Source organism: Vicugna pacos, chromosome 10, assembly GCF_048564905.1.
Source record: "Vicugna pacos chromosome 10, VicPac4, whole genome shotgun sequence".
In the NCBI taxonomy this organism is placed as follows: domain Eukaryota; kingdom Metazoa; phylum Chordata; class Mammalia; order Artiodactyla; family Camelidae; genus Vicugna; species Vicugna pacos.
The window spans coordinates 40955970-40973880 of NC_132996.1; the positions used below are offsets into that span (position 1 = coordinate 40955970).

General features: G+C 46.0%; 1 protein-coding gene across 10 annotated transcripts in view; it reads left to right on the plus strand.

The window, feature by feature from the left end:
- The window catches only part of NAV2 (neuron navigator 2), a 773977-nt gene that overhangs the window by 499003 nt on the left and 257063 nt on the right, over positions 1-17911 (plus strand). Inside the window, exon 1 of one of the 10 annotated variants that reach the window (XM_072969664.1) lies at positions 10736-10996. The exons of the other annotated variants lie outside the window; for them this stretch is intronic. The gene's annotated coding sequence lies outside the window, so the exon portion shown is untranslated. Of the gene's footprint in view, positions 1-10735; positions 10997-17911 lie in introns of those variants that run through there. 10 annotated transcript variants of the gene reach the window in all.

Consider the following 17911-nt stretch of genomic DNA (forward strand, 5'->3'; position numbering starts at 1 on the left):
AGTACCTGTACTTCTTCAACTTAAACTTTGGAACATGATCAGGTCTGGGGCCAGGGGAAAAGAACGTCTTGATCTCTACATTACTGGTAATTCTTAGAAGAAAGAAGGTATAGTAGTTAAGAATCTGGTCTTTGAAAGCAGAAGACCTGGGTGGAATATCAGCCTTGCTTCTTGTCAACTGCTGGACCTTAGACAAATAACACCTCTAAATCTCAGTTCTCTTATCTTTAAGTGCAGATTTATTTCTGGGGAGGGGTGAATTGATTTTAATATTTTCATATTGTTTTTCTGTGCCATCATTTGCTAATACTTTGAGAGATTAGAAAAGGTGATGCCAGGAACCTTCTTTTGTGGGACATTCTTAATAACCATGCTGCCCAACTCCCCAAATAATATAGATTTTTCTAAATATTAAGAAGTAACGGGTGTTGATGACATGTCCTCTTTCCTCTTTCCCTCTCTCTATATGTTGAGCATGATCTGATAGTTCTCAGTCCTGCCAGAACATCAGAATTCTCTAGAGAACTTTGAAAAGAAAGGCAGATGTTTGGGTCATTCAAACCTCCTGAATCACTCTTTGAAGGTGGGGCCTGGGCATCTGTGTTTTTTCAAAGGTCCCCAGGGGGCTCTGCACTGCCCACATAACCAGCATATTGAACGAGTGTAACGTGTGGATTGTGGACAAAGCCCATGCATTTTTTTCCTGCCACGGGACGAAGGCTCTCATAGCCCATGGCCATTCTGCTCATCCATGTAGACAGTCTCATGGTCACAACAATTTGCAAAGACATCCTCAAATGAGAAATTAGAATACCCCCCTACAATAGTGATCTAAGCTCTAACTTGAATTCTCTCAGGACTCCACAGAGGATGAGTGAAGGCAGTTGGCCCTCCTCCACCCCCAGGGAGCTAGGTGGAGGAGAAAGATACTTACCTGATGGTGCCTTCCATCGAAGGGCTGGCTTCCTGTTCTGTTGAAAGCCCCATCTTTCTTTTGTGGACCACTTCCAGGGCCACTTCATAGGAGGACCCCAGATGAACGCTGGTGTGTGCTGTCTCCAAGGAAACACTCAAATCCCTTGCCCCAACAGTGGGGGCTGCAGGCCAGTCCTGCCCTGTACTGGTGTCCTAACTCCATTATTGAAACCATCAGTCATAGCCTGTCTCTCCCTGTCTAGAGTCTCAGGGCAGGAGTCAGATCTTAGACCACAGCATCCCTAACTGCAGGAATGGTCATCTCGGGCTTCCCAGGGACCCCACTGAAACAACCCCTAGTCAGGTTTGAGTGAGTGGGAAGAGGATATACTAACAGCACAGTGTTCTCCAAGGATACCCTGCTTCCCCAAATCCTCTTTTTCTGTACTTTGATCTCTTTATATCCTCCATCTGATGGAACAGGGCAAGTCTTGAAACTGGCACTCCAGTATTCCTTCGAAATCCTGCATTTTGCACATTGGTCCCAGGCTTACTTTGGTGCCTCTGTTTCAGCTCAGGCTTAGAAGCAGCCCATCTCGTCCCGCTGAGTCACCTGCATAGTGGCCGATGGCATGGGCTGCCAGGTCAGACAGGCTTGGTTTTGAGACCTTAAATAAGTGTGTTAACCTCTCTGAACCTCAGGTTCGTCACAAGTGGAAAGGGAGTAGGCACAGTCACTAACTCAGATTGGGAGGATTCAATGTGACAAATGCATGTAAAGGGCTTAGTGCCTGACAGGTAAGAAGTGTTCCGTGGTACCCATTTTCCAGTTTTCAGTTCAGCTGAAGCTCTAGCCTTCTTAGTTGCCTTTTTAAAACATCATTTGCTGACAGCCAGCTGGAGAGGGGCTGTGTCACTGTTGCTCCTTGGAGAAACACTTCTCTGGCTCGGCCAATTTTTTTGTCTAGAAGCCACCAGGGAAGGTCCCATTGAGCACTACTCACAAAAGCAGGGTCACAAGAGCTAACTGATTTAAGCAAGTTATCAGGCAGTAGAAAATGCAGTTAGATTTGCATCTATGAAGCAGATGGCCAGCGCAAGATGATTAGATTAGTTTTATTATGTTTGGGGAAATTAATTTGTCACTTTATTATTTTTTTCTTTTGTTTTTTTTTCTTTAAGGGAGAGAGGTTATTTTGTTATCTCCAGCAGAAGTGATTTGTAGAAAGAGTTTATCCTTTAATGGAAAACAAGGGATGCAGTAGGACCTTGAAAAACTCTTATCTTCTAATTGTCCATTACTAGTCGTTACAATTATGTAGAATGTGGCCCAGAGAACAGAAATGCTGCCACCTATTGCTAGTAAAAGCTAGCTTGTGCTTCCAATCATAGAGAGGATTTTTTTTTTTTCCTTAAAAATCTCAGACCATGGGACCCTTGAGTATTACATTCATTCTGGAGACACTTTAACTTACTGAAGATCTTAGTATCTAGTGTGTTCAAATTTACATTTTTTAAAACAAATTCACATTGTTAATTACAACGTCTCAGGTCACATTTTGATCTGGTCAACTTGCCGGAACCTCAGGCATTTTGATTCCTTCTTTTTTTTTCTTTTTTAAAAAGGTGAGGAAACATCAATTGCAGAATCTTTTAGAATAAATGGGATCTTTTGCATTGGGGCCCAGGGTTGTTAACTGGGAGATTCCCAGCACTTATTCTTTGGGCACAAATAGTTCTTTCATGGCCCTTTTGAAAGGATCAAAGCAAAACCTGAAGTTCTGAATCGGCTTTTTTTCTTCAGTCCTTTTATCCTTAACAGTTTCTAATGAGCATTCTAAGGAAATCCACCCATGCAGGAAGAGTTTCTTGTACATAAAAGCTAGGGTGTAAACTTTATATATAATACCCACATATGGTGTGTGTGCGCACAAGTGAATGATGTTTCTGAAATCTTGTGATCTCAAATCTAACTTCAGGCGAGGCATTCTGTCCTGGAAATGGCTAAATCCACAGTCTATCCATGGGTGTGTCAGAGTTTATTAGTTTTCAAACCTGCACACTGTAGTCAGTTGTGGAGCTTTGTATGTTATCTTTTTAAATAAACTTTTAATTTTAGAATAGATTCAGATTTACGGAAAAGTTGTGAAGATAGTACGGAGAGTTCCCATATACCCCACACCCAGTGTCCCCTGTTGTTAACAATTTATATTGCTATAGTACATTTGCTGTGATTAATGAACTGATATTAAAACATTGTCATTAACTCCAGGACCCCACATGACACTTAGTTGTCATATCTCCTTAGACTCTTCTTGGCTGTGACAGTTTCTCAAATTTTCCTTGTTTTTGGTGACCCTGGCAAGTTTTTAAAAATTTGTTTTAGTTAATTTTTTTTTTAATTGAAGTAAAATCAGTTTACAATGTTGTGTCAATTTCTGGTGTACAGAATAATGTTTCCGTCATACATATACATATATTTGTTCTTTTCAAAACTTGTGACTTTTATTTTTTCTTTATGAAATCTGTTTCTTTCGTTTTTCTTTAACACTTGGATTTCGTTTTAATAGTCTGTGTGTTTAAGAAAAAGTTAAATGCAGTAAATAGTAATCTGCCCCACATCCTCTCACAAAACCCTCTCAACCCCAAGATACCAAAATTAAATGTAAACATATATTAGTTTTCATATTCTTTTCCACTGTAGGTTCCTACGAGATAGTGAACAGAGTTCTCTGTGCTGTGCAGAAGAAACTCTTTATTGTTTTAGGAGTACTGGGTGGATATCTTGTAGGCTGGCCCCTCCCCATTGAGATTTGTCTGATGCTTTTCTCACGATGAGACTAGGACTGTGCGCGTTTTGGGAGGTTAAGACCACAGAGTACAAGTGCCACTTCCCTGATATCGCATCTGGGGTGCTTGCTCCCAGCGTGACTTGTGGATGTGAATGTTAACCTTGATCAGCCGTCCGGGGTAACGTTTGTCAGGTTTCCCTGTAAAGTTGCTCTCTCCCCACCCTTCCCGTTACTGTTCTTGGTGCAGCCCATGATTGAGGGTTGGCAATCCCTGTTCCACTTCCTTGAGAACAGAATATTTTCATAATTTATTGGGAATTCTTTCTGCATGGGAGAGTCTTCTCTCCTCCCCATTGACTTATTCATTGACACAACCTTTTTGGGTATCAGTATGGATTCATGGATATTGTTTCACGCTTTGGGTCTTAATCCGATACTGCTTCGTTAACTTTTGTTGCTCAGTTGTTCCAGCTTTGGCCATTGGGAGCATTTTTAGTGAGTTCCTGTGTCCCTGTGACAAACCCCCATCAATGTGTCTTGGTGTGGGGACATGTTCTGTCTTTCTGGCTCTAGGATGTGCTCCGGGCCTGTCTCAAATACTTCACGTCCCAGTCCAAGCATCAGCCATTTCTCCAGGGAGCCCTGGTTCCTGGCCCACCTGGTAAATGGTATTAGAAACCGAGATATGGGCACTGGGTGTGCTTGTTGCTACTGGGATATCCTTGTTTTTACACCTTTTCAGTAGACAAAACAGAAGATGAACATGTGCATACTAATCTCTGGATCTGTAAATATTGTGTCTAGGTGAAGCTAAACATTAGTTTATACTGAGGTACTGTATAGATCAGTATACAGTTTACACTGATAAACTATGCTATCATTTAGTTTATAAACTGAAGTTAGTTTATACATAGAGCTTCCAACTCTAATCAGTTACCACAGGGATCTTTCTAGCCTTCCTCCCTTGCTTGTCGTGTAACTCCCAACCGTGCCTTTTCTGTCATAGACTCCCTCTCATGGAAAGCGCCTTGTCCCCTGCTTTGCATGTCACTGGAGCTCCCACTGGCCTGCACAGGGTGGGCACTGTGTGGGTGGCCCCGGAGGAGATCCAGAGAGGGAGAATTGGCAGCACCCATTTAGAGTCTCACCAATTCCCCATTAGGAAGCTGACTCCTATTTAGTTTGGGGAGGGGGTGTTTTTTCCTGCCTTTTTCATGCTCACAATGAAGGTGACATTGATTTACAATTCAGCCAGTTGAAGCAGGGAAGGGAGGCTTCTGTGGGTGGAAGAGATCAATTAAATGATTATCCCAGCTGCCACACACTAATGCCTTTCTTACTGAATTTCAGAATCCAGGAAGCAGAAGGCCACCGCATTTAGCCTTTTACAGGAAATCTAATTGCCAACTTTGTGATGCCAAGTTTTATTAAATTGGAAAGAGTCGGTTTTAGCGGCTGACAGCTTCAGGCATATTACAGAAAGCTTCCCACTGGCCACCTGGAATCCTCCATGACCTCCTCCTGTTCCTTTTTGGGTGCTTTTCTGAAGTTTTATGAATTTAACACTTTCGTGATTTATATCTTTCTGAGATTTTCGTTTGAGTTCCAGGGGGGTGGGGCTCAAAGCTTGGCAAGAAGTCAAAGAACACTGGATTCCTACTATGTGCTAGGTACTGGGCTGGTGGCTGGGGATTCTAGCTGGGAGTCAAAACCACAGATACCTGTTACTTAGAGATTCCTCCACCTGAAATGCTCTTCCTCTAGACTGGTGGGTCCCAAAGTGTGTGGTGTGCACGAGAATCACTTGGCGAGCTTGCTCAAACCCAGACAGCTGGGGCCCAATCTCAGTGTCTCTGACTGAAGAGGCCTGGAGTGGGCCCTGAGGATCTATATTTCTAAAAGCTTCCCAGGTGATGCTGAAAGTGCTGGTCTGGGACAACCGCTGCCTTGAGTCTTTGCGTAATTGCCACCATCTTGTCAGTTAGGTGTCTTATTTCAACGTCAGCTCCTTAGAGAGCCCATTCTTGATTTCCTAGCCATCAATAGTACCCCTCCACTCCTCTCCATTCTGTTGCATTTTTTATAGCATGTATCTTTCTCTGATACTAACTTGCTGATTAGTTTATTGCCATTTTGTCTCTCCCACTTGTCATCCTCCATAGAATAAAGCCCCATGGAGCACTTTCATTCACTGCTGCCTCCTAGCCTAGGGGAGCACCTGCCCCAGAGTTCACGCTCAGTAAATACTTGAATGAGTGAAGTCATTACAAGCATAGTGTGTCTTATGAAGGAGAGGCCTCGGATGCCTTGGGTGTGTAACAGGTAGCCCTCAGGTGGGGCAAGACATTGCATTGCACTCTACACGGAGCAGTTTCTGGGTGTGACCTCAATGCTTATCTCAAATAGTGTACACCAACATTTTGCCTGCAAGGTTGTAGGCTGTGGAATCTGTTGGGAGATCGCAGTAGGCCACTCTGGATTTGTTCAGTTTTTCAATAGCCTTTCCCTGGTCCTGTCACATTGGAAAAAGCCAATCTGGAGAGCAGATCAGAAATTCTGTCTAGCAGGCAACCCTGGCACAAACAGGTTCAGTAAGCTCCCAGGTCCCAGTTGCTGAGCTTAGCAGGAAGCGAGGCCTGCCTGAAATAGGCTGCTTCTAACGCCCTTCCTCCTGAAGTCTATACTTGCTGGAATCTGGAATCCGGGGGCTGCACATGCCCAGAGAGCCTTTTCAAAACCTCTGCGAAGTTGAATGAATGCTCCCACTCCCTTCCTTTGCAGGAGCGAGACCTTTGGGGCGAAACATGAAGATTCCTCTCCATCAGCCTTTCAGAGAAATGGAAGGGCAGGCTCCTTGTGCCTCCCTTTGATAAAGAGAATGTCGGGAGGGTACCGTGCAACTAATGGCTTAGACAAAGGTTTTCAAAACCCCCCTGCAGAGGATGACAGCACATCAGGCTTCTGCTCTTGTGCTGTCTGGTTCAGGTGACGTCCGTGCAGCTCCTCGGCCTCAAGCCTCCCTGTCCAGCCTTTGCCAAGCATGGGCGAGGGGGGAGCGATTCCCCAGGTTGGATGGCCGGAGCAGCCAAAGAAACTGTGATTTATTCCCCTCGAGTGTGTCATGAAAATATAAACAGAGTCAGATTATTTTGGAGGGCGAAGAGAATGTGCTGGGGGAGATGGAGACGGAAGAATTGCCACAGCCTGGAGTTGGGGCTGAGGGCCAGAGGCGCCCAGCGGGTCGGGGTAACATAAGCTGCCGCTATTCGGGAGGTGGCCCGAGTAAGAAAATCTGCCCACAGCGGGAGCGTGACTTCAGCTAAAATTAACCTTCGGGGCTTCACACACTTTCACAGTGCTTTGAACTGGACACCCGGAAAGAGTGCAGGCCATTGACTACAGGGACCGCGGGCTGTGGGTTGAGCTATGCCTATTACCATCAACTTGTGGGTTCCTGCCCGGGGCCAGAGTCGGGATTCCTGCGACCAGTATAAAGTGGTGAGCAACCTGGAGGGCGGCTGGCAGGGGCCCTGGGGAGAGATGACGTTTGCTTGAATTGGGCTTGTGTTTATTTTCTAGTTTATTGTCTATGCCAGGTGCACCCACGAGTGCTCTGAGTGGGCCTTTCGCTCAGCTAACTGCCCCCTGGTTGTTGCTTTTTGCTTCCTGTGTCCTCACAGGGTAGGGACACAGTGGTGTATTTTTAGAACAGGTAGACAAGTCTTGATCTGTCTGGAAGTTGTTGATGGCCTGGAAAACAGAGTTGCATAAGCCAAATGTAACAATCCAGAGGGTCAAGGATGCCAACAGGTGTAGCAGGTCTTGGTCTGTTTTCTCAATTGTAGGCTTCAGCAGGTGCAAAGGGAGAAAGCCTGACCTCTGTTAAGGGTTTGAAGAGATACAAGGGAGTGCTCCAGAGGGCTGCACTGCAGAAAGGGTTTGTTTGGGAGGTAATGTGAAGTGATTTCCCATTCCGGGGGGACCAGAGATGGCCCAGGAAGGACACTGCTGACCTCCTCCACCCCTGGTTGGGCATCCTGGACAGGATCTTTAAAGTCAGAGAGCAGCTGCCTCTATGGTTTTTCCATTCATTGTGGGGAATCCGTTTGGGAGCCTGAAACACAAGAGCAAAAACGCAAGATGTACTTCCTTTTCCTTTATGTGTCCTTCACTTTGAGACAGTTAACGTGACCCTAGGCTGATGGCAGTCCCAATGCTTGTGGCAGAGGGGATGCTCCTGTTTGATAATCATAACAGTCACTTTGCTGTTTAATTAAGCAAGCAAAAAGCCACATAATTTATCCTTCCTTCCCAAAAGGTATCCCTGCCCCTCCCCACAGCCCAGCTTTCTAGGCAATGTTATGTTATAAGGCGTAGTAAGGACATATTTTCTAGGGAAGCATGTATATCTCTTAACTGTTTAATGATTACCATGTATAACTGACCTTGGAATGATTGATGGTAAAATATTTAAGCTCCCAAAATGTTTGCTTTGGTGAGTGGGTAGTCTGTGTTGCCTTTTATGTGCAAGAATATGAATGGGGTTGCTATGAATGATGTAGGAAAGAACTCCCTGCATGAAGCTATCTTTCTGATGCAGTTTTGAGGCCATTTTCCATGTGAGCTGCTTTATTAAGCCCTCCAGATATTTTACATTCCTTCATAGTCTCCGTGCTCCGTGTACGTTGGCTCATTAAAGGTAGACGGCTGCTGGGATATTGGACACTGGTGTGTCTTTTGCTTTCGACGTCTAATACTGCTCAGGCCAAATGGAATTGATGGAGGTGTCTTTGGGTTATTCCTATGATATTTTAGCTCCAGGATCTAGGTTCACTGCCCTAAGGAAGAAATTTCTTTTGAGGTAGGGTGTTAAAAATAGGCATTACATTAGGAGGAGGCTGTGGTATGTGGTTCTGAGCTTCGGTGAACACATCTCACGTGCTGCCTGGGGATTTCCATCTCCTGCTGAGCCTGGCTGGACAGACATAGAACTTGAATTCCTATGTTCTCAGAGAAAGAGAAGACTCCCTCCAGTTTCATCATAAAACTTCCTCCCCATCACGGCCAGCCAGTGACTTCGCCTGGGGTTTGAACCAGTTGACCGTAGGTCGCTGAACTGAGTTAGGATACCTGGGCTACAGTGCTGATGTTAATCTTCTACCAGCCTAGCTCTCCCTTTCCTCACCTGTGAAGTGGGGAGAACGCGGCCATCTCCCGTTTTTCCCAGGATTGTGGTGTGACTCAGATGAAATCGTATCTGCAGAAGAGCTTTATAAATGATACACACTGCAGATGGGAGGCGGTGGCCGAAATTGCTGTTAGGACTTTATGTATGCTTCTTCTTGAGATGAATCAATGGGGCTTTCTTCCAGGACTTTGTGGAATAAACAGTATCTTTGTGCAAATCGTTCTTTTGTGCTCTAGGCCAGGTTGTCCCCCGGGTAGGGTAGACGCCCCTTCTTTCCTGGGTGCCAGCTCGGTATCTGGTAGTCTTCCTAGTAAAAGCCTATTATAAAAATACAAAACACAAAGCCCCCGAGATTCCCCAGTCCTGAGAGCTCTGACACCTGGGCTGGAGAGGGGCCTGGAGCACAACGACTTCCACTGTGGCCAAGTCTCTTGGCCCTGGAGTTGCTGAGAAAGGAAGGAGGCTGGGGGAAGGAGCAGGGCAGCGTTTCCTGGGGCAGGGCAACACCAGCCTCTGCTGGGAACTGCCTGCCTCCAGACAGTTTTAAATCCTTGGTCACACAAATGGCCCAGCAATGTCTTTGCCAGGCCTAGGGCCTTTCTGCCCAGTAGGATGAAGCTCTCTGCCATTTTATTTCCCTCTGACCATTTTGAGGATCTCAGACCTGCTAAGGTGCCCCTGGGCCCAATGACTTGGAGCACCTGGACCTTCCTTAATAAGCATCATTACCCCTCATTGGGTACTTGGGCGTGTGGGCTCACAGGTGCTGCACGTTTCTTCCTCATCAGTCCTTAATATGTTTGTGCACAAGATACCATTGGTGTATCTCCATTTTACAGAAGGAGAAACTGAGCTTGCATTTACATGACTTGCCTGGATTTGGGTACATTCAGAGGTGAAGCCTGGATTTAATCCCAGATCAGACTTCACACGCATAATCACCACACATTTTCTCCATGTCACTAAGATACAGTTCAGGGGGTTCACGGATGTTATCCCTTACAGCCAACCAGAAACCTGTTGGAAGAAGGGGAAAGTAGGGAGACATGGGACCCCATTTATTTTCCGGGGCCCCTCAGCCATTCCACCTCTGGTGGAACCAGAGCAGCACCACCCCCTACTGCCGCCTTGCTTTCAGTCACAGCCACTCATGCAAGGAAAGGGACTGCCCCCTCCCCCCTGCTTGTGGTCCTCTCTGGATCTGCTTCTCCCTGATGAGTCAGTTGGCTTCAGCTGCATAATCTTCTCCAGAATCCTGACCCAGGGAAAATCCTTAAACTGTCATCCACTACTCAGGTTTCCTGGGTGAGAGAGCATCCTCAGATGATTAGCAAGAGTGCACATAGTTTGTCCTGGGGGTTGTATATTTTAATAAGTAAGCAATGTGCCATTTATATAGCCACTCACCTGCAGTAATCTGATTGGGCCCTAAAATCTCTTTTACTATTAAAAACAAACAAAATCCCAAAACCCTCTCTCCCAAGCTTGCCAGAGTGATTGCCTTTCCTCATATCCCTCTCCTGGCGGTAAAACATTGAGGATTCCATTGGGAATGTAAATGTTAGCTGGGAGCAGTGACTCACTGGGCCATCCCTGGCAGAGCTGCCTACCTGGGACCTAAGAAGCCCCATGGAATGGAATGTGGGTCAGGTGAGCTTTGATACCAGGGTCTGGCTGGGACGGGGCCTGGGAATGGGTAAGCATTCCGAGCAGGGCCAGCTGGGACGCCTCGGTGGGTGGTGGAATCAGCGTGGGGGGCAGGAAGAGGCGGGGCAGCTTGCGGACCATAAATATTTGGGAGACCAATGCCAGAATCCAGGCAGCTTGTGCAGGAGGAGGAATGAGGCAGGTAAGAGGGCCTTTTGGCCAGCACTCCTTGAGTGAGTGCCTGACGCCAAGTGCCCTGTGGGGTGCTGCATAGGAATACCAGGAATTCGTCATCCACCTGCTGGCTCCGTGCATAACATCATCACTCTTGACCAGGAGTAACCTAATCGTGGCTCTGGCTCTCTGTCTCTCCTGTCACTTCACCCACTGGGAAGCAGGACTTGGCACCTCTCGGCCTTCCTAAGAAGGATTCCACTTGCCCTAGAAAGCACTGGTAAGAGTATGAATTTTATTGAAGATTTCACAGGGGAGAGTTTGGATCATGTACAGCTTCAGTAAATGCCCCTCGATCTGGTCTTGGGGGCTTCTCCCTCCTCCCCAGCCTCTTTGCTTCCCAGTCATTCTGGCTCCAGACTTCTTTCTTTCTCTCCCTGGATCCTCTTTTTCTGATGCAAACATTTTATTTAGCTCAGTCTGCACTCCCCTAAATTTGCATACCATACCCATTATTTTATGTAACAAAAGAAACCTCCTCCACAGTGGTGGGGGTGGGGGATAAGGAACATTTTTTTCCCTGTCTCACCTGTGTGTGCCTAGCAGCAGTTGGCTGTGGGCTCACAATTGGTAGGTAGCACTTGCTGATTTCGGAGGTAAATCCTCCTACCTGGGCTGCTGTCCTACCAAATGTGACATCTCTCAACACTGTTGGCAAGCGATGTGCAGTAGTAATACCATTTTATACTATTTCATATACATGTAATAGATGTAATCACCTCAAAAGCATAACTTACATTAAACTATAGGAAGATAATTAGGAGGTGAAGAGTTCTGAATATTTCTTACCACCTTTATAATTGTAAGTTTATATAATTTAAATTTTTAAAAATATATTTCTATGTATATTTCTAAGTTCAGAAAGCCCGAGTGAATATTTAATGATGTAAAGCAGATCAGTGTTAGTCTTAGAACAGTAGTAGAGTGAGGGCTGGATTAGAAAGGATTGTAAGGAAGTTTTGGGGGCTGGTAGAAATGTTTGTTACCTTGATTGTGGTGATAATTTCATGGGTTTAGATAGGTCAGGACCAATCAAATTGTACATTGTAAATATGTGCGAATGAAAATATATGTAAATTAAATCACAATAAAATTGGAAAAGGGATGTTAAACAATTTTAGGTTAAATTTTTTTTAGAATGTTTAATTTTCTAAGTTCAGTTTTGTCATTACAAAAGAGCACATTTTTATCTGCTTCATGTATTTTTTATTATAACCTCATGGATGATTTACTGGATATATATATATTTATTTTTAGATTCATAAAATGCCACATATTTAGGTATGGGGAGAACCTAAAAGTAATTTCATTGAAATTGGCCTCATCTTCTTCAACTACAAATTTAGGGTTGTATCAGATCACCAGAGATTCCTCTATCATTGAAATTCTGTAACTGTAATTGGGGATTACAAGTACAAAATAAACTGGTCTCTTGGGATTCAGAATCACCTCAGAAGACAACTCTAGTGAGATCAGGAATGTCTAATCGTTCAGATCCTTTTAGTCCTTTCAGAGAATATTTAGAATAAACTTAGGTCAATCTTGTAAGGCAAAGTTGAACAACCAGAAAACAACTGCCCAAAGATGAAAACTCATTCTTTGGTATTGTATTCTTTTTGATACAATTGTAAATGAGATTGTTTTCTTAATTTTTCTTTCTGATAATTGCTTTATAATTAAGGACTGTTTAACAACTAACTCACAAATTTCCCAAAAGTTTAACAATCAACTCTCTAAAGCTGTACAAGCCTGCGTTGGGGTGTGTGTGTGTGTGTGTGTGTCCTTTTAAATAGCAGTTTAAAGTCCACGGTCAGGTGGGTCTCGCTACTATGTTGCTGGAAATTCTTTCACAGCAAAGTGTTACTTGCCAGTGCCTGTTCTGTGCCTTGTGCTACAACTGGTTTAAAAGATGCATGGTCTAAAAGATGCACGGACCATCATCTTGATTTCATGGACTTTATGATCCAGGCAGTGAAAGGGAACAGATCGACTGATCCATCCCATGCATTCATCCATCCATCCATCTGTCCATCCACCTGAACATTCACCAGTCTGTCCCTCCACTTCTCTTCCATCAATCTGCCTGTTGACCCTGCAGTAGGTCGATAAGTGCTTGTTTATTGAGCTCCCACAGCGAAGCAGGCATTGTGCTAGTGTTTCACTATTGTTGTCTACTCTGGAGAAGCCCCTAGTTGAGATGTGGATGGTTATAATGGTCATGATGAAGGCATTGTGTGAAGTGTTTCTGGAGCCAAGAAGAAGGAACAAAGAAATCCTGCTGGGAGTGAGACAGTGAGTTGGGAATGGTTTTATAGGGATTGACACTTGACTGGGGTTTTAAGACACCAGCTCAGCATTTGCCAGGTGGTGGGGTAGAGATGGCACTGCTGGCAGAGAGGATAGTCAGGGCAAAGGCACAGAGATTGGGGGACTGGGCCCAGGGGTTTATTTAATTGTAAGTGTAGTTGGATTTCAGAGAAGGGAGAGAAGCCTGGCAGTCAGGGCTGGTTTCTAGAAAAGAACATCCTACTAAATGGAAGGGGTGAAAGAGGACACACCAGACTGGAAAACCCACCAGCAAGATCTGAAGGTTAACATGGCCCAGAGCCCGTGGTGTGAGTGGTGGACTGGAGGGATTTGTGGGTTGGGGCCATGGAGATGAGGCAGGAGAGGAAACTAACACTTAAAGTTCCACCTATGTGCCAAGCACTGTGCTAAGCACTTTACATCTTCATTTAGTTCTCATAATAGTCCTCATAATGCATAATAGATTATTACCCATTTTACAGATGGGGAAGCTGAGGCTCAGAAAGGGGTGGTTTGCCCAAGGTCACAAAGCCTTGGCATACTGTGTCCAAACATGTGTGAGGTCCCTGAGGTCTAATATTTCACTTTATGCATTCAACAAGCCTTTGAAGAGGGAACCGAGATTCAAAGAGGTTAAGCAACCTGCCAGAGGTTACCCAGGACTCCAAGGTCTTGCCTGGACCCAGTGGGGCCAAATCCTGGAGAGCCTGTGCCTGGAGGGCTAAGCTGAGGCATTCAGGCTGGACCAGGGTGACCGAGAGGCACAGTGGCAGGCATCCCTTTCCGTGCAGTCTGCAGATGAGGGCAGCTGTGGAGGTTTGGAGGACTGGAGGGAGGCTAACACTTCAAAGTTCAGTTCCTGACCAGACCAGAGGGAGGTCTGTAGTATTGCCCAGGTGGTCAGCAGCCCCTCAGGTGTGGCCGCCTGCCAGGTAGCTCTCATGAGCTCTGGCTAGGTTTGGGAATGTTTGCTGTTGAAAGAGCATGCTTCTCCCCTCTCTGAGCCCACCGGGAGGGACCTGATTCCCATCACAGCCATAGAGGAAGCACTTGGAAGAAGAATGTATCTAATTAGTCAGTCTGTAATGAACACAGGAAGGGAGAGAAAACACTTGAAATTGCACTTGGGCTCTGACATTTGCCTTTCTTAGAAACGCTAGACTTCGTGGTCAGATGTTACTCAGATCTTGGAGTAGGTGGGTGAGAGTACTGCAGAGGGGAACTGGATTTTATTCTGAAGCCACCAGTGATAGTCTTCATCCTCACTTGGCCTTATTTGATTCTGCAGGGAGGCCCTCAGGAGACCTGGCTACACATTTGTTGTGAGAGCTGGTAGCTGCAGGACCCGGCTGCCTGGAGCATCACCGTTTATTAGCTGTGTGACCCCGTGTACATTTCTTAAGCTTTCAGAGCCTCTGTTTTCCAGATGTAAAATGGGGATGATTCATGGATTCAACAGACATTTAGTAAGCATCTACTATGTGCCAGGTACCAAACTGCATGTTGGGAAAAAAATCAGTGTGTGAAACAGATAAGAATTTCTGTTCTCCAAGAGCTGTCTCTCCAGTGGGGAGAGGTTGTAGGTGATATCACAGGTATCAAATGCCTGGCACACAGTAGGCCTTCAGCAGAAGGACACACATCCCCCCTTGTGCGTGGGTGGTGGCGATCAGTGCAGAAACAAGGGTAAAAGGACCTGTGAAGTGTGGTGCAGAGCAGAGCCTATCCTGGGGGACAGAGTGCAGGAAAGGGGCATCTGAGACATCGAAGGTGAGTCAACCCAAGGTGTGGGGTAAGCAGGCTCCTGTGTACTCATCCAAAAGATCTCACAGTCCCTCGCGGCACGGTCATCAGCCTGGTGTGTTTTTCTTGAGGCACAGTTTGAAAACCTCCAGAGTTTCTATGCACACCAACCTGGTGCTGGCGGGTGTTCCCAGCAGACAATGCCACCATTGTGTGGCCGTGGGACCCTTCACAGGCCAGCCTTGCCCACCTCAGGCTGGAGGAACTGGGGGACTTTCCTCCTGAACATTTTCCATTCGTGTGCAGCCCTGCACTGGTAACTCCTGTTATATTGGCATTTTTATCTTTGTGATAGTGACCCTGTTGTGAAATGGTGTTTGCTTTGTGCTTTGGTGACATGGGAAAGTGTCAGCCCCTCTTTTGGATGTTTGTCATGAGTGACAAGCGGCCAGCTCTGTCCCCAGGGACAGGAGCAGGTGACACTGGCAGCTGTGGTGCAGGGAACCTTGCTCTCTCTTGCTGCTTTCCCCACATGGCCCTGACGCATACCCTTTTGTGGCTGGCAGGTCTCTTTGGGCCTCTGAGGAGCAGTGTAGCATCATTGGGGGCCCGAGTTACTGCTTCCAAATGCTGCACACTTGTGTGACATTGGGAAAGTCATTTCACCTCTGAGAGCCTCTGTTTGCTTATCTATGAAATGGGGGATATAATACCTTGCTCACAAGTGAGTTGGGAACTAAAGGAAGGCATTGTTTGCAAAGTGTTCACATGGCATGTCATCGACTTCGTGGTCATAATGATCAGCATGAACATACTGTGTGCCCTTACTGTGCGCTGCGCCTTGTTAGATGATCTCGTTTCAGTCTCACCAGAATAGGTAGTCGATCCACTTTACAGATGATGCAACTGAGGCTGAGATACAGTTGAAAGAACTTGCCCAGGGTAACTCTGCCAGGAAGTGGTTGAGGCATATCTGGAACCTAAGCAGTCTGACTCTAGAAGGCATCTCTTTATCAATTCATCATAAAATTTGGCTGATGATAGTTACCGTCCTACACAAGTCTGCAGCAGAAGCAGGACCCCAGAACCAGCAGGTTCTTGGGCAATGTTTGCTCAGTGCACCAAGGTATGCCTGGGGCTCTAAGCACCTTAACTTGACTTGATACCATTCAGAAGTAAAGGAGGAGGAAGGGCAGTGCCAGGAGGGAGAGAGCAAGATGGAAATCCAGATTAGCTAGAAGCCCTGCCCCTCCTCCCGTCATTTGCAGTGTGTGCCACCTGAGCACATCCCTTCAGAACAAAAACATACATACGGGAAGGTGTCAGGGTGGATCTTTGGTTGTTGTGCAGGCAAGAAGGTTACTGGCAGTCAAACGGGAGAAAAACCGGCAGTGGGCTCCTCCCTTCCCTGATGCTATTCTGGGTCCCGACAGGGATGTATACTCCTTTGTATAAACAAGCTCCTGTGAACCATGTTATTAGTGCTGTTGAGAGCGAGAGCTGGCGGGACCATTCTGCATGTGCTTGGGTGGGAGATACAGAACTTTGTCACATCTCTGTGCTCCTGGAGCCCAGCCTTTTAGCAGCCTTACCTGTCCGGAAAGCAGCTGAGAGCCAAAAATCCTTCCCTACTTAACCTCAGAGCAGCTCAGAGGGGTGCCACAGACGTTCTACTAGGTATTTTCATTGACGGAAATGTCCTATCAGCGCTCTTGCTTGAACGGTACTTCCTTTTACTTTACACCCAATTTTAAAGGACTCTGGGGTCTTTTAAAGACAGTCCAGCAACTCCACAGCCCTAAAGGCATCCTTGTATACATCAAAATGCTGTTACTCATGGTGATGTCTTTGGGTCCTCGAGAAAACATGGACTTGGGTTAATTTAAAAAGCAGAGGTCAGGTTAATCCACTTGGGAAGGATTCCCAATGGACTTACTTAAAACTTGTGTGAGTTTCAGAATTGTAAGCGCTCAGCAATCTAGAATGACTTATTCCCCTCAAACTTAGCCATGTTTATTAATTTGTTAACAGCCACCACTTACTCATTACTGCGCTCCAGGCACTGTGTTAACCACTTGCATATATGCTTTCAGTTTGTCTGTAAAGCAAACCTGCATATCACCCCCACGTGAGTGAAGGCACCCATGCTCGCTGGGCCCTGACTCACCGTGGGCCACCTGGCTGGTGAGACGCAAGCCAGATCTCAGCCCTGGTCCACGCCAGCTCTGAAGACTGCAGACACACTGCCCTACGGTTGCCGTGGTTGACGGAAAACCACAAATGACCTGAGTAATTTGTCAGGAGATGGCAAAGATGGGGATGGAAGAGAGTCATTGTCCTCCAGGGTGGGCATGTAGTGAGGACCAGGGAGACTGGGCAGAACTGGACTCTTCCTTTGAGAAACCAGGGAGTAGGGGCAGTGTTAAGGCTCAGCTCCTGCTATGCTGTGTGGCCTTGAGCAAAAGATTGACTGCTCTGTGCTCCCCCTTTTTTACCCCAATGTCTAGGGCTGGGGACACTGTTTCACCCATTTGAATGTTTCAGAGCAGTGGTTTTAATCAAGAGAGGATATATTAGAGGATATATTAGACTCTGGTGAGGAGAGAGCAGAAGTGGAAAAAAGCTACCAGCTAACTTCAGGCCCCTCACTACACCCCAGGCAGTTAAAAGTTTCTTTGGACGTGTGGCCACACCTGTGGGGTAGGTACCTGGCTCCTTATTAGCTGCTGGGAATGCAGAGGTGAATGTGTCACCAGCTTTGCCCATAATTACAAACGGTGCATTTTGATTTAATTCAAACTATGAATAATTGAATAATCATTCTTCATGATATTCTTTGTGTACGGGGTGAACACTCTATAATATTGTTGCAGCATCATTTTCGTACTTCAGAACAGTCAGAATGAATTTGACCACACACTGCTCAGTCATAGAAACTGTATGATACTGGTGATGTCACCGAAGTCTAGAGCAAGACCTCTTGAGTAGAGGCCAAACTGTAATGTCCTCTTTACAACTGATGGACTGGAAACCACCTCAGATGCTAAAAGACTGGCTTACTTGAATCTTTCATCTTCACACTGTC